Source organism: Chionomys nivalis, chromosome 4, assembly GCF_950005125.1.
Source record: "Chionomys nivalis chromosome 4, mChiNiv1.1, whole genome shotgun sequence".
Lineage (NCBI taxonomy): Eukaryota > Metazoa > Chordata > Mammalia > Rodentia > Cricetidae > Chionomys > Chionomys nivalis.
In genome coordinates, this window is record NC_080089.1 from 104,945,360 (window position 1) to 104,963,034 (window position 17,675).

General features: G+C 42.6%; 1 protein-coding gene across 5 annotated transcripts in view; it reads right to left on the bottom strand.

The window, feature by feature from the left end:
- Dag1 (dystroglycan 1) overlaps positions 1-17,675 on the bottom strand; it is a 65,806-nt gene that overhangs the window by 36,773 nt on the left and 11,358 nt on the right. For 4 of the 5 annotated variants that reach the window (XM_057767325.1, XM_057767324.1, XM_057767323.1 and 1 more), the window contains exon 2: positions 15,556-15,612. The exons of the other annotated variant lie outside the window; for it this stretch is intronic. The gene's annotated coding sequence lies outside the window, so the exon portion shown is untranslated. The remainder of the gene's footprint in view (positions 1-15,555; positions 15,613-17,675) is intronic. 5 annotated transcript variants of the gene reach the window in all.

Sequence of the window (17,675 nt, forward strand, 5' to 3'; positions counted from 1 at the left end):
AACAGAATAGTGACTAAGACAACCATGGAGGCTAACAACTATCAATAACTCCATTCCTGAGAAATCTATACTATCCTCTGGTCTCTACAGGCATACACCTGGTACACAGATACAAATGCAGACAATACAGCCAAACAAACATAAAATCAATTACTGAAAAAAACTAATCATAAACCAGGTGTGATGGCACATGCCTTTAATTCTAGCATTTGGGAGGCAGAGGGTTGGAGGATCTCTGAGTTTGAGGCCAGCTTGATCTACAAAGTGAGTTCCAGGACAACCAGGAAAATCCTGTCTCAAAAAAAAAGAAAAGGAAAAAAAAAAAAAATCAAACAAAACACAGGTTTCCTTTCCTGGACAAAGCTAAGGGTGGGGCTAGGTTTCTGCAGTCAGCCTCCACATCTAAAGTTCAGTCTCCACACATAACAAGTATGTCTCTTTTTGTACATCATTATTTTTGAGACAGTGTTCCAGGCTGGCCTCAAGTTCTCAAGAATCCTTTTGCCTGAATGTCCCATATAGTGGGATTACAAGAGAACAAGACCAAACCAGCTTTTTTTAAAATATTTTTGTTTGTTTTAGTTTTTTTTTTTTTTTAAAGTCTTACTATGTAGACCTGGCTGGCCTCAAACTCGGAGATCTCTGCCTGAGTACTGGTATTAAAGGCATGTGCCGCCTTGCCTGGCTTTTAGTATCATTCTCAAAGCTCAGTCATATACTTTGTAACTATTCCTTTGCATGTATGCAAACATTGCATACAAAAACCCAGATAATTATCACTTCCTCATTTGCTCCAGCAATATGCACACAAATTCAAGTGTTTAAGCACCTTGCACATGTTTTTTTCAAGAACATACACGTTCTTGGGCTGGAGAGATAGCTCAGAGGTTAAGAGCATTGCCTGCTCTTCCAAAGGTCCTGAGTTCAATTCCCAGCAACCACATGGTGGCTCACAACCATCTGTAATGGGGTCTGGTACCCTCTTCTGGCCTGCAGGCATACACACAGACAGATTATATACATAATAAATAAATAAATAAATAAATAAATAAATAAATAAATAAATAAATAAATAATAAAAAATAACATACACGTTCTTACATTCTTCTATAAAGATATCTGAAGATAAAAATCCTAGGTATGGGACTGACAGATTCTGACAAAATGTCTTTCAATTCATATTCCAACCTAACAATTTAAGTTATTTTTCCCTTACTTTTACTGGTATTGAGTTATTGTCAAACACTTCATTAATAATTTGAACAGAAAAAGGAGAGAAAAATGGAGCAAGTTGAATAGCTTGAGAAAGAAGATGGCCCTTCTCATATTGCTTGATTAAAAAGCATGTGCCACTCCAAAGCCACAGAGAAACCCTGTCTCGAAAAACCAAAAAAAAAAAAAAAAAAAAAAAAAAAAAAGCATGTGCCATAGAAAAGTACCATAAATTCAGGCTGGGAGTAATGGATCTGAAATAGCTAGTTCTAAGACTATAGGAGGGTCAGTTTCCAGATAACTAATGAATCAAAACATGTAATTGTTTTTTCTAGCCAAACTTGACTTCCTCAAAGGAAAATTCCTATGGAGAATTATGAGCTGATTAATTACTCCAAACAATAACATTTCTGTGGAGCTCTTTGCTTCTGGGTTTGCTTCCCTGTGTTGTATCCTCCAAGCCAGCCTGAAAAACTGAGATGCCTCACAGTCCAACCCCCAGAACAACTCCGAGCTGAGGGCATGAGGAACAGGCACAGAAGAGAAAGGCCAGAGACTGCTTCTGGGCTCTCACATCTACACTTCATACTGTAGACTCATTTGCTCTACAAAACAGCCCCCTTTACTAAAGCCTTTCCAAACCTCTAAGTCTACTGTGTGCTGACCCCCAAATGACAGGCAAGCTCTATAAGAATGTGAGACGCCAGCTTTCCCAGAAAACTGCACACTCCAGAGTGTGGGACACTGGGAAAGAACCTTCTGTCTTAGGCTAGGACACACAGAAGTATCTACTAGTCCACTCCCACTCCTGGGCTTTCCTTCTGATCCGCATAACTTTTGTACATGAGCAATCAAACCAAGAAACTGGTGCCCAAAATAGTTTTGACATTCCCACCATCGAAGAACAAAAATATGTCATGCTCACATGTATGGGTTATTCGTATTGTTAACTGTAAATTAATTATGCTTAATTAAAAAAAAACAGTGGCATCAATAAAATCAACTACTACTAGGTTATACAGATGTGGTGAAATTTCATTTATGAATAAACTTTCAAAGGCTATAGAATGAAATAAGTCTCTGGGCTGGGTTTTTTATTGTTGTTTTTGTATAAATTGAGAGTGGGGGAGCTGCTATCTTCCCACCTAAGATAAGGGGAGGGTCTCCCCTCTTAGAATTTTTGTTACCAACCAAAAAGCCAGAGAACATCAGCACCTGACTCCTGCCTTTCGAGTGGGTCTGACCTAATCAAATCATGGCGATTCAGTTTCAATAGAGAAGATTCACTCACCTCGTGACCTTATCTGCGCTGGCAGCCTCACACCCACTCCTACAGAGGGCTAATCAGCAGTACCCAGCAGCCTCTCCAGTCCTTTTTCGAACACAGCCCACACCTCCCTAACTGAAATTCTTTACATTCTTCTCCCTGAAGGGCAGTCTTCAGAAAACTTAGGTTAAAACCATGAAAACAAAAAGTGCTGGGAATTTACCAAAGCAGTAAAGGACTCCATCAAACCTGTAGCAGGCAGGCTATAGCTCCACTAAATCAGGGAGTACTAGTGTAATACATGCCTTTAATCCTAGAACTCGGGAAGCTGAGGTCAGCAGATCTCTGAGTTCAAAAACAGTCTGGTCTGCAGAGCAAATTAACAGCCAGCCAGGGCTACATAGTGAGAACCTGTCTCAAATGACAAAAAACTTAAAAAAAAAAAAACCTTAAGCCTGCGCTATGATATACATTAAATCTGAATTTACTTGAATTCAAAATTACAAATGTAGCTGGCAAGATGGATCAGCATACACAGACAATAAATAAAAATGTTAATTATTTAAGTGTAAAATAATGAAATTTTAAGTGTAAATTAACTGTAAAATAAAGATAGCATAGATACATGATAGGTATCCAGTCTGTGAGGCAAGCTTCTATCACTGGATGTTCAGACTAGCAAGTAAAGCCATGATCATCTTCCCACAGAGACTGCCCACCTAGTTGAGAGAGTAAATATAAGCAGACATTGAATTCTCATTTCTCCGCTTCCTTACAGCTAAAACTATCTCCTACATGAAGAAATAGAAAAGCCCTCTAAAATAGCCTTGAAATTCAGAAAAGGTTTATAAAATGAAAATCTTTAAGATAACATAAATAACAGTCCCTCATTTTACAGACAGGATACAGAGACTTCCACAGTCCCCTATGTGGTGAGCACCTGAGTAATAAGAACCTGTATCCTAGCCTCAAACTTTACCCACTCAGACACCAAACAAAAGGAGAACGGGAGAAAAGACAGCTGAAGAGATGAGACTAGGAACAGAAAATGACAATCAGGGAAGCTCAGAGTTAAGTGAAGAAAAGAATAACGTGAAGAAAAGTGGGAAGGGCTAAGGTGGGGACAGTGCTCTACAGGTGACCCAGCCCCGTGAATCAACCACAAAAGGCATTCAAAATGTTCCTCTTGCAACATCTGCCACTGCTAAGTAGGACTGGCTCCACTCTGGCTCCATATCCCTCCACACAAGCCGTGTTCTGGACACAGCAAAAAACTGCCACAGGAGAAGACACAACTATATCCCCTTCCCGCCTTACTAAAGGAACCAAACCCAAAACTGAAGGTGCAGTGTCCAGCTGCTGGCTCACAGAAATAACACAGAGAAATTACTCTGAGACACAATCTCTTAAATCTGGACTGTAACCCTGATGTAGGAGTTCCTTCTGTTTGTGTGTTGCTTTCATCGGTTAATGAATAAAGAAACTGTCTTGGCCTTTTGATAGGGCAGAACTTAGGTAGAAGGGGAAAATAGAACTGAATGCTGGAAGGAAGAAGGGCAGAGTCAGAGAAGCAAGCCATGGATCCTCTGCCTGAGACAGAGACCGGTTAGAATCTTGCTGGTAAGCCACAGCCATGTGGTGATACACAGATTAATGGAGATGGGTTAAATTAAGTTTTAAGAGTTAGACAATAAAAAGTTAGAGCTAATGGGCCAAGCAGTTATTTAATTAATACAATTTCTGTGTGGTTATTTCAGGGCTAAATTAGCCGGGCAGCTGGGAAGAACAAGCGGTCTCCCCCTGCAACATAATTCTTCAGGCTCGAGTTCTTCAGTAGAGCAAAGAAAAGAGGAGAAAACTATAGATTAGAGAGACTTTTAAAAACAACCAATTAGCCGGGCGGTGGTGGTGCAGGCCTTTAATCCCAGCACTCGGGAGGCAGAGGCAGGCGGATCTCTGTGAGTTCGAGGCCAGCCTGGTCTACAAGAGCTAGTTCCAGGACAGGCTCCAAAGCCACAGAGAAACCCTGTCTCAAAAAAACAACCAATTAAAAAGCAGATAAAATTAAACTACAATGCCTAAAAATGCATTGTTTCAGAACTAATTTTTAATCAGGTGTGGTGGCACATGTCTTCAATCTGAGCACTAGGAAGCAGAGACAGGTGGATTTCTGTGGGTTCCAGAACAGCCAGGTCTACACAGCACACATGATGGTACTTACCCATAATCCCAACTCAGAGGTGCAGAAGGATCACAACGTTAAAATTAGTCTCTGTTATACAGAGAGACCCAGCCTCAAAAACAAAACATGAGACTGGTGCTGGAGATGGCTCAGTGGTTAAAAGCACTAGCTGCTCTTCCAGGGATCCTGAGTTCAATTCCCAGCAACCACATGGTGGTTCACAACATGCAGGCAGAATACTGTATATATAATAAATAAGTAATTCTTAAAACAAAACATGAGGCTGAAGAGATGGTTTAGTAGTCAAGAGCACTTGTTATTTTTGCAGATCACCTGGGTTCAGCTCCCAGCATCCATATAGTGGCTCGTAACTGTCTATAACTCCAATTCCAAGGGATTTATTTGATACCCTCTTCTGACTCTGTGAGTACCAAGCACTAGCTACAAACAGGCAAAAGACTCATCAATTAGCAAAGGTGCTTGCTGCCAAGACTGATGACCTAGATTTGATCTCTGGGACCCACCTGCTGGAAGGACAAAGTAGATCCCACAAGCTGTCCTCCAGCTTCCACACATCTGTGCACACATACCTACATAACAAGTAGTCGATGAAACACAAAGATGAAGTAAACATAAAACCAGCCCAGAAAAACTTTTAGTCTTCCAAGCTGCACATGAAAGACAGCGAACTGATGTGGGAGTGTCAAATATCAATCTGTCGATTTCGTTGGTTAATTAATAAAGAAACTGCTTGAAAAAAGAAAGAAAGAAAGAAAGAAAGAAAGAAAGAAAGAAAGAAAGAAAGAAAGAAAGAAAGAAAGCCAAGCCAGGTAGCCTCTCAGACAAACAGTTCTGTCGAGTTCACCACTAGAGAAACACCAGTAGTCACAGCTCAGGTGATTAACCCTACTCTCCAACAGCTATTGGCTATCAAGATGATACTGTGACTATAACCAACTGCCTGGATCCTTTATCTATATCTTAATTAGCTTCCAGGAAAGGGTAAAGGTTTTTGTTTCATTAATTGGATGACCAAAAGTTCATGTGTCAAGCCAGCAAAATGACTCAATGGGTAAAGGTGCTTGCTGCCAAGCCTAACAACTAGAATTCAATCCTCAGAATCCACACAGTGGAAAGAGAATCAACTCCCCAAGGTTGTTCTCTGACCTCCACACAAGCACTATGGCATGTGCATGAATGCACACACAAATAAATAAGTGTAGTTTTAAAATTCTCAGGTGCTAAGGAGACTGTTAGTATTCAGGCATCTGCACTGGCCTGCCCTTGGGTCCTCAGCTGCAGCCACTACTAAGAGCAACGCTGTGCACATTCACAACTTCCCTTTTAAAAGGGCCTGCCCATTTCCCATCTCTCTTTGTCTGCTCCTTTCTCCCTCTCTCCCTCTCCCTCTCCCTCTCTCTCTCTCTCTCTCTCTCTCTCTCTCTCTCTCTGCTTCTGCCTGTCTCTCCTTCTTGCCCTCTCTTCTCTTCTGCTGCTCCTGTCCCCAGAGGCCTGTCTCCCCTCTCCTGTTCCCTTAACAAAAACCCCTCCAACTGAATGCAGGGTGTCTTTATCTCAAGAGCCACTTTTTATTTATTTATTTATTTATTTATTTGTTTGTTTGTTTGTTTATTTATTTATTTATTGGTTTTTCGGGACAGGGTTTCTCTGTGGTTTTTTAGAACCTGTCCTGGAACTAGCTCTTGTAGACCAGGCTGGTCTCGAACTCACAGAGATCCGCCTGCCTCTGCCTCCCAAGTGCTGGGATTAAAGGCGTGCGCCACCACCGCCCGGCCTTAGAGCCACTTTTTAAAATTACAACACTGGGGGGCTGGAGAGATGGCTCAGCGGTTAAGAGCATTGCCTGCTCTTCCAAAGGTCCTGAGTTCAATTCCCAGCAACCACATGGTGGCTGACAACCATCTATAATGGGGTCTGGTGCCCTCTTCTGGCCTGCAGGCATACATACAGACAGAATATTGTATACATAATAAATAAATAGCACTCGGGAGGCAGAGGCAGGCGGATCTCTGTGAGTTCGAGACCAGCCTGGTCTACAAGAGCTAGTTCCAGGACAGGCTCCAAAACCACAGAGAAACCCTGTCTCAAAAAACCAAAAAAAATAAATAAATAAATAAATAAATAAATAAATAAATATTTTTTTTAAAAAAGCAAGGCTTGATTATAAATAAATAAATAAATAAATAAATAAATAAATAAATAAATAAAATTACAACACTGGTTCCCAGACCAGGAATTGAACCCAGATCATGGTGAGAAGACTGCCGAATCCTAACCACTAGACCATCAGGCTAAGGGAGATGGCTCAGGGGTTAAGAGCGTGTACTGAGCTGGGCGGTGGTGGCACATGCCTTTAATCCCAGCACTCGGGAGGCAGAGGCAGGCGGATCTCTGGGAGTTCAAGGCCAGCCTGGTCTAGAAGAGCTAGTTCCAGGACAGGAACCAAAAAAGCTACAGAGAAACCCTGTCTTGAAAAAAAAAAAGCATGAGCATGTACTGATCTTCTAGAGGACCTAAATTGAATTCCCAGTATCCACATCAGGCAGCTTACAACTGCTTCTAACTCCATCTCCAGAGGATCTGACCCTTCTGGCTTTTGCCATACCAAGTACCTCATAACACACAGACAAAATTTAAAATAATAAAAATAAAGCTTAAAAAAATTATTTTGGGAGCTGGAGAGATGGCTCAGAGGTTAAGAGCATTGCCTGCTCTTCCAAAGGTCCTGAGTTCAATTCCCAGCAACCACATGGTGGCTCACAACCATCTGTAATGGGGTCTGGTGCCTTCTCTGGCCTGCAGGCATACACACAGACAGAATATTGTATACATAATAAATAAATAAATATTTAAAAAAATTATTTTGTCTCTCTTTCGCTGTATGCCTTCCCAACTCTATCAACACAAAACATTTCAACCTTTCTTGAAAAAGCACAATAGTACTACCTGTTAGCACCATTCCTCAACAATGGCCAGTCTAACTTCACTGCCTCATTTCCATTCATGAACCAGCTCTACCTATTCTGTCATAATTCTACCAACGCAAGGCTGATCAATGTCTCTGCAGCCATTTCTGAGTCCCACTGCTAGCCCACCTGGCCCCACAGTATTCTCACTGTCCCAACAAGATCCTTCTAGCAATCTAATTCCTCCAAGTGTCTAGGAATAAACAAAGCAAACAAGCAAAGTTCTTCCATTCACTGTGAATTACCTTTTCTTCCCTCCTCTCAACAATGTTTATGTTTTCTGATCTGGCTTCCATCTCTTTCTACAGTTTTTCAAATTATCCTTCACATCCCTGCCTCCCCTTATCCAAACCATGACCAAACCAAGACGCTACTGCAATCCACTCCAGTCAGTCCTTGGAATGTTTCCACTACTGCCTGAGGGCTCATATCAGAAACAGGGAAAAGCTTTACAGGCCACAGACACATCGCTACGTCCCAAAATGCGAACTTGGCTTTGAAAATAATCTAGACTACAGCCTGTAAGCTCTGCAAGGCCCTTTCCCGAAACTCTGGGATGGGCCTAGCCCTCCAACCTACTTTATACTACAGAAATCAGAAACACACACAGACTGAAGTCACTTGTTAGAGGCAGAACACATCCCACGACCAATCTAGTCTTCTGAAAAATATCATCTAAGAAAAATTGTTGTCTTTATTTCTTCCTTTTGCCTAAGGACAAGGAGAGCCCAAATTTGTGTCACCCACCACCAGATCCATCCTTGCTGCCTAAGCACATTGCTGAGAACAATATAGTAAATGAAATAGTATATTCAGGGACTGGGAATTGGTCCAGAGGTTAGCAACACTTGTTGCTCTTGCAGAAGACCCAGGTTCAATTCCCAACACCCACAGAGCTGCTTACAACCTTCTGTTACTCCAGTCCCAGAAGATCTGAAGCCCTCTTCTGACCTGCCCTGGCACCAGGCACTAGCAAGGCACACAAATATACAAGCAGACAAAACATATAAGTAAAATAATAAATCTAAAAAAATTTCAAGTAAATTAATGAATTAATTAAATAAAATTAAATTAAAAAAATATTTTCAGGACCAACTAGGTAAAGATGTTTGACACAACTTCACCTTAATCCCCAGAACCCACATGATGGAAAATAAAACAACTTTTATAAGTTATCCTCTGAGCTCTACACACCTACCGTGTATACACACATACACACACACATAAATGTCAAGTAATCCTCTGACCTCTACACACCTACCATGTACACACACATATAAACACACATAAATGTCAAAAAAATTAATGTTAAAAATACTTGCAACCGAGCACAGAAGCCCACACCAATAATCCCCAACATGTACAAACATGAACAAAGCAGAAAGATTCTGTGTTTTGGCCAATATGGTCTACAAAAGAAACACTGTCTCCAAAAACAACTAACAGCACTTAAGGTGGATGAAACATGTTGTGGGCTCAAGCCAGCTTGGGCTACACAGTTAGATTCTGTTTCAAAACAAAAAAGTATATACAAAATATAAATAATCTTTTTTTTTTTTTTTTTTTTTTTTTTTAGTTTTTCGAGACAAGGTTTCTCTGTAGCTTTGGAGCCTGTCCTGGAACTAGCTCTTGTAGACCAGGCTGGTCTCCAACTCACAGAGATCCACCTGCCTCTGCCTCCCAAGTGCTGGGATTAAAGGTGTGCGCCACCACCGCCTGGCAAAATATAAATAATCTTAACCCAGTCACCCACTGGTGTGGTACCTCTCTGCATGAGAACACATCAGGGTGCACAGGTATCTATCTGCAAGCTAACTAAGAAATATGGATATCACCAGGTATACCACTAGGTGTCCTGCTTTCTCTACCCTAGATCCAAATCTGAAATAAAACTACCAGTATTATCACTCCACAAAAGTAAACAGTCTGTATTGCAGTGCCATGGTAGAAATATACTTCCTTCCACTTCATTTTGGTTTGGGGATTGGGACTAAACTAGGGACTATGTCCATGCTAATTAAGCACATACTCTACCATTTAGATATACCTCTTGTCATTGGTTTCTTAAAAACAGGCTGTTCTGGATATGAGATCAAGCTGTCTTGTCCCTTATTCATTTCTGTTCCCGACCCTCAGCCACTGTGTCTTCGGGGAGATGAACGTATGGCACATACTGTGATATCCATAAGTAGACAGAGGCCATCAGCTCTTCCTCCTACCCCAGGCATGTCCCACCACTGCTGGGCTGCAGCAAGCTCTCTTAACCACTGACCCACTCTCCAGGCCCTGTTTGTTTCCTTTTTCCTCACAATGTACTTACTGGCCAGGGCAGTGGTCATTCACACCTTTGATCCCAGCACTTGGGAGGCAAAGGCAGTGGAGCTCAGTGAGTTCAGGGCCAGTCTGGTCTACAAAGCAAGTTCCAAGAGAGCTAGGAGCCGGGTGGTGGTGGCGCAGGCCTTTAATCCCAGTACTAGTTCCAGGACAGCTAGGGCTGCTACACAGAGAAACCCTGCCTTCGGGGGGGCGGGGGGGACAGACCCACCCTTATTTATTATTTATTTTAGGGCTGGGGTGGTAGTGCATGCCTTTCTTACCAGCACTCAAGAAACAGAGGTAGATGGATCTCTGTAAGTTCTAGACAAGACTGGTCTACATATTAAGTTCCAGGGCAGCCAGGACACAGAGAAACTCTATCTTGAAAAACCAAAAAATAAAATAAATAAATAAATAAATAAATAAATAAATAAAAACAAATAGCAATAATAACAACAAAAGAAAAAAATTATAGTCACCATCATGTGGGTGCTGGGAATCCAACCCAGGTCCTCCCTCTCTTAAAGCAGTAACTGCTCAGCCAGGTGGTGGTGGCACACGCCTTTAATCCCAGAGGCAGGCACATCTCTGTGAGTGCAAGGCCAGCCTGGTCTATAGGCACCAAAACTACAGAGAAACCTTGTCTCGAAAACAAAACAAAACCAAAAAAAAAAAAAGGCAAGGCAGTAACTGCTCTTAAGCACTGAGTCATTTCTTCATCTTTTACTGGATATCAAACTCATAATTTATACCAAAATAAAATGGGCAGATAACAAGTACTAATTATCAGACAGAGGCCAGAGGCACCATTCAGATCACCCTAATGAGTGAGTTCCCAGGAAAGCCAGGACTACACAGGAAAACCCCATCTTGGAGAAAAAAAGGAAAAGAAAGAGAAAGAAACCAAAGCCCTTCCCTAAAGTCACATGAGGGAGGATTTCCTTCTCAAGTCCAGGTTTCTCTGCTGAAGGTCCTGCTATCACTGTCCAACATCATGATGCTCATACCAAAAATCTTTTTTTTTTTTTTTTTTTTTTTTTGGTTTTTCGAGACAGGGTTTCTCTGTGGCTTTGGAGCCTGTCCTGGAACTAGCTCTGTAGACCAGGCTGGTCTCGAACTCACAGAGATCCGCCTGCCTCTGCCTCCCGAGTGCTGGGATTAAAGGTGTGCGCCACCATCGCCCGGCTCATACCAAAAATCTTACCTGTCTTGCCCAACAGCAACAGTTTCTCAGACCTAATCTGACAAGTCATGATTCAACACCACAACAGCACCAAGCCCTATATAGATTTCTCTCTTAAAACCCCTTCTTATAACAAGTGTCAGCATTTGCTAACTTAACTCAGCAGGGTACATATGTTTTATTCCTTCATTTGGCAAAAATGATATGGTACTTTGAATCCTAAAACAGAGAAAGAAACAACATTCTGCTCAGGCAGAGGATAGAACAGGTTGAGTTGGAGTAGGACAGCCTGAGGATATTATTTCATTGGTTAAACACTTGCCTAGTATTTTACAAAAGGAAGGAAAGGGGAGGAAATAAATGGAGACAAGAGACACTAGGGAGGCAGAGGAGCGATACCAGGAAGTAGAGAATGGAATCTTTTACGCAGAAGATCAAGAAGGAATTCTAGGACCATTCCAAAGCCTAAAGGTATTCCAAAGCTTCACCAGGTACCTGCAATCAGAGCAAAGCCTTCAGCCCTCCCTCTGCCTACTATCCTACATGTTCATCTACCCTTCACAGAACCCAATAATGCACAACAGGTTACACATCTACCTCTCTGTATGAACCCAATAACCTGAGAGAGAGAGAGAGAGAGAGAGAGAGAGAGAGAGAGAGAGAGAGAGAGAGAGAGAGAGAGAGAAAACACCTCATATATTTTCTCCAGGGACAAAGTGGCTCACCAGGGTCAAGAAAGCTGATCTCAGAGAAAAAACATCCATAATAAAAACAAACCTAGTTTGGGGGGGGGGGTTGGTTTTATGAGACAGGGTTTCTCTGTGTAACAGCCCTGGTTGTCCTAGAACTTACTTTGTATACCAAGCTGGCCTCGAAATCACAGAGACCCGCCTGCCTCTGCCCCACAAGTGCTGGGATTGAAGGTGTGTGCCATCATGCCCGGCACAAATCTATTTTTTCTCCCCAAAATTACTGTATTAACCTAGTTCAAGACACATACTCATTTTAATAATTTATTCTTATTTCATGTGCATTTATGTTTCGCCTGCATGTATATCTGTGTAAAGGTATTGAAATCCCCAGAAACTGGAGTTACAGGCAGTTATGAACTGCCATATCGGTACTAGGAATTAAACCCAGGTTCTCTAGAGGAGCAGCCTGTGCTGTTAACCAAAAAAGCCATCACTCCAGTCCCCACAAATCTGTTCTTTAAAGAAATCTGGGGCTAAGGGTGTATCTCAGTGGTAGGATACATGCTTAATTAACATGTATACGGTTCTGGATTCAATCTCCCTCCAGCATCAAATCAGGAAAAAAAAAAAAGATTTTTGTTAAAGACCTCTTGCCTACCTCTCTAAAGAACCATACTCTAACATTTAACATCTTCAGTGAGTTTTAGCATCAATATAAGTCAAAATAAGTAAATATATTTAAATATGCAATTTCATCCACAAACACATCAATTCAAACACATCTGTGAAAGGCCCAGGGGGAGGGCCCAACCTCCTATGATTACACACTCAACCACCCTTGAAAATAGCAGGCCTGTTTCTCCAAATATGGCCTCAGATCTGCTGTAAGGCTCAGGGCCACAAGGAGTTCATAAGAATGTCTATCAAAGCCGGGCGGTGGTGGCGCACGCCTTTAATCCCAGCACTTGGGAGGCAGAGGCAGGCGGATCTCTGTGAGTTCAAGACCAGCCTGGTCTACAAGAGCTAGTTCCAGGACAGGCTCCAAAGCCACAGAGAAACCCTGTCTCGAGAAAAAAAAAAAAAAAAAAAAAAATTCAGGGTGTGCCGGGCAGTGGTGGCACACGCCTTTAATCCCAGTATTCAGGAGGCAGAGGCAGGCAGATCTCTGTGAGTTCGAGGCCAGCCTGGTCTACTTCCAGGACAGCCAGGGCTACATAGAAAACCCCTGTCTCAAACTGCGACCCCCCCCAAAAAAAAGCAGGGTGTCGTAGCATATGCCTTTAATCCCAGAACTCAGGAGAAAGAGATAAGTACATCTCTGTGAGTTCTAAACCAGCCTGGTCTACATAGTGTATTCCTGGACAGCCAGGGCTATGTAGGGAGACCCTGTTTCAAAAAACAAAATAAAAGCCGGGCGGTGGTGGCGCATGCCTTTAATCCCAGCACTTGGGAGGCAGAGGCAGGCGGATCTCTGTGAGTTCGAGACCAGCCTGGTCTACAAGAGCTAGTTCCAGGACAGGCTCCAAAACCACAGAGAAACACTGTCTCGAAAAACCAAAAAATAGCCAGGTGGTGGTGGCGCACGCCTTTAATCCCAGCACTCAGGAGGCAGAGGCAGGCGGATCTCTGTGAGTTCGAGGACAGCCTGGTCTACAAGAGCTAGTGCCAGGATAGGCTCCAAAGCTACAGAGAAACCCTGTCTCGAAAAACTAAAAAAAATAAATTAAATAAATAAATAAATAAATAAATAAATAAATAAATAAATAAATAAATGGGATGTTGCTGGGCGGTGGTGGCGCACACCTTTAATCCCAGCACTCGGGAGGCAGAGGCAGGCGGATCTCAGGGAGTTCGAGGCCAGCCTCCTGGTCTACAAGAGCTAGTTCCAGCCCAGGCTCCAAAGCTACAGAGAAACCCTGTCTCGAAAAACCAAAAAAAAGAAAAGGGGGGGGGGGATATCAATCAAGATACATGACGCTGGAGATGTAATACAGTGGTAGCACGATTGCTTAGCATGGACAAGGCACAACAAAATATTTGAGAGCAGGGCCAGGGACAATTTTCAGAACCCTCCTCAACAGCAATACAGCATAAGGAAACAGCCTAGACCCACAGCACCCCAGACACAGAGGCCACAGAAAGGCTGAAACACTGAAGGAGGGCCATTCCTTGGACACAGCCCACAATAGACCCTATTATCCCTGGAACCCCATGACAGGATGGAAGAGGGTAGGCCAGGACATTCCTCCACCCCCTCACACCACAGAGGGAAAGGGCACTGGCAGCCTGGGGCATCAGGGGCCTAAACAGGAAGAAAGTCATTTTCTTCTCAAGCTGTTAAGATCACAAGGGATCCTCTTTAAAAAAAAAAAAAAAAAAAGAGAGAGCGAGAGCGAGAGCGAGAGCGAGAGCGAGAGAGAGAGAGAGAGAGAGAGAAAGGTAACCTGAGGTGCAATCGATAAATCACACAGACTGACATACTCAGTGCTGCAGGTCAATACTGTTTACCCTACTGGCAAAATACTATTATCTTTTGCAGGTAAGCAGAAGCAACAGCTGGGAGTACAAACCTAGAGCAGGAAAGGGTGAGACAGAAATCTTACTGTTATCTATTTGTGACTTTAATGAATTCTATTTTTAAATCTTTAATAAAGAGCTTCTCTTCTACTCTCCTACCAAATTTTCCCATTCAGGCAATTCAATCTTTCCAACACAGCTCAAAGATCTAAAAATGTAAGACACTTACAATCTAATTTATTGTTCCCTAAACCCAGAATCTAGCCCTGCTCAAGAGCTACTCAATAGACTGGACTCTACTGTAAAACACTGTATTTAAGGCCGGGCGATGGTGGCACACGCCTTTAATCCCAGCACTTGAGAGGCAGAGGCAGGCGGATCTCTGTGAGTTGGAGACCAGCCTGGTCTACAAGAGCTAGTTCCAGGACAGGCTCCAAAGCCACAGAGAAACCCTGTCTCGAAAAACCAAAAAAAAAAAAAAAAAAAAAGAATTTAGGCCAGCATGGTCTATACAGAGTTCTAGCCCAGCCAGGGCTGCATGATGAGACCCTGTCACAAAACAAAAAAAATAAATAAATAAAAATTCCACTGCTCTGTTCCAAAACATATATACCAATCAGTAAAAAGAATTCTGTATGGGAAGTTTGTTGTAGACGCCCACATTTAGGTACAAAAAAAAATCCACAGCAATAAAGAGCAAATACCAAAAAAGGCAACTGAAATGGGTAATGGCCACTGTTCCCTGAATATGACACACCCTTTCCAAGTGTTTCACTTGCCCTTGAGCTCCCCTCTAACTGGCACACTCCCCAAGGGCTGTGACCATCTCAAAAAGAAAATCTGTGGCAGCACAAACCCTTAAAGATGGGGAATATTTGGACTTGGTCTCTGTGTGGCTACAAACATTACAAACCCTTGGGTCCACCCTACATAAAGGCCCTTACCACCACTCCTAATGACCTGAGTTTGAGCCCCACGACCCACATGGTAAAAGGAAAATGTAGCTCAGTGATAAGAGTGCTTGCCTAACATAGAAGAGACCCTCAGCTCCATCCCCAGAAGCCACTAACTAAATAAAGGTACTATCTGACAGAGCTTTCTCCTCACTGTTACTGCTTTAAAACCGGGTGGCTAATCGCGCTGCCTGGAAGCCCACTACCCTTCCTCTCTCCTCCACAGAGTCGTTTCAGGTATCTCACCTCGCCGTCCACTGCCAGGCAGCTTTGAAAGCTTTGTCCTCCTGGAGAGCAGAGGCCCTGCAGGAACAAAAAGAGAAGAACACTGGTGAGCACCCAAACAGAAATAGAATTACCATACTAACCACCACCAAAGAAGAGGGCAATGTCACTTTAGTCTCCTGCCCATCTCACCCATTAGTCATCCTGCTTGTCAAAAGACCATTGTAAGGAAATTAAATGTTTTATGCAGTCCATTCAAGACCAAAAATTATGAAATTTCAGAGAGCAAAGATGTAAAATTAATTCCAAAATCTTTTTCTTTGGAGGTGCACAGCGCAGGTGTGGGGGGAGTGCAGTGCTGTGTACAAGCAGCCCGTCAGTCACAAGTGCCATCTCTCAGGGAAGCTTGCCTTGTGTCTGGAAACAGAATCTTTCACTCAGACACAAGGCCTAACAGTTACTCTAGGTGACGGCCAGTGAGCGTCAATACATTAGGATTACAAGCCCTTACCATAGAACCATCTTTTGAGGAAAGCTAGGACTCAAACTCAGGTCCTCACGCTTATACAGTAAGTTCTTTATGAACTGAGTTACCTCCTCAGCCCTTATACTTTGTCCTGATTCTCTGAAAAAGGGTCTCATGTTGCCCAGGCCGGTCTTGAACTCAAGATCCTCCCGCTTCACCTTCCAAGTACTGAGATTACAAGTGTGTGGCACCAGTCCCAGTTTTGTTTTTCTCAGTGCTTCCCACCCACTTTCTTTGTATCCCCAGCTAGTCTGGAACTTTCTCTGTAGACCAGGCTGACCTTGAACACACATAGATCTGCCTGTCTCTACCTCCCAAGACTGAAGGTGTATACCACCATGCTCAGCTCTGAGTTTTTTGAAACATATTCTCATATAAGCCCAGGCTAGCCTCTAACTTAGCTATACATTAATATTTTTTAAAAAACCAAAGGCCGCTCTATTAATATTTTTTAAAAAACCAAGGGCCGGGCGGTGGTAGCACACACCTTTAATCCCAGCACTCGGGAGGCAGAGGCAGGCGGATCTCTGTGAGTTGGAGACCAGCCTGGTCTACAAGAGCTAGTTCCAGGACAGGCTCCAAAACCACAGAGAAACCCTGTCTCGAAAAAACCAAAAAAAAAAAAAAAAAAAAAAAAAAAAAAACACAACCAAGATTCTAATGAGAACCATCTACTGGATACTTTTCACTTTCTTTTGTTTCTTCTTCCTTTGGGGTGGGGGTTGTTTCTGAACAAGTTCTCAGCTGGCAAACCAGGGTTGCCTGGAATTTACTAATTCAGTTAAGGTTTGTCTTAAACTTCGGGTTAATTCTCTTACTTTAGCCTTCCCAGTACTGAGATTTTAGGCTTGAACAACTACACCTGACGAGTTGTTTCTGAAGATTTATTTATTTTTATTTATATGTGTATGGGTATTTTACCTGTCTGTATATACATGTCTGTTCACAAGTGTGTGGTGCCCGTGAAGGCTAGAAGAATGTGGGTCTGGGTTCCTCAAAGCTCTTAACAATTGAGCCATTTCTCCAGTCTCTTGAGTTTGGGTGTTTTGTTGTGGCTGTTTTGTTTTGTTTGGATAGGGTCTCACTACAGAGTCCTTACTGCCCTGAAACTTGCTATGTCAAGCAGGCTTCTCAGGATTAAAAGCATGCTCTAACTCCTGACTCCAGTTGAGCTATTTTTTTTTTTTAAAAGTTGTTTTTTGTTTGTTTTTTGCCAGTGGTGGAACTTGCTTTTAATCCCAGCAGTTGGGAGGTAGAGGCAGGTGGATTTCTGAGTTCAAGGCCAGCCTGATCTACGGAGTGAGTTCCAGGACAACCAGGGCTACACCGAGAAACCCTGCCTCAAAAAAAAAAAAAAAAAAAAAAAAAAAAAAAGGCAGAGAGTTTATATTTACTTAGGAAGGGGATACCACAGTGTATGTGGAAGTCAGGACAATTTGTGGGAGTCAGTTCATTCCTTCCACCATGTGGATATATTCAGGTTATCCACTTTGATGGCAAGTGTCTAACTGCTGAGCCATTTCATACTTTTTTCAGTTGTACCTTCTTAGTCTATTGTTTCTTGAAGATTGATTCTGTCCAGGCTGGAAATATAGCTGTTTGTTGAGTGCTTACT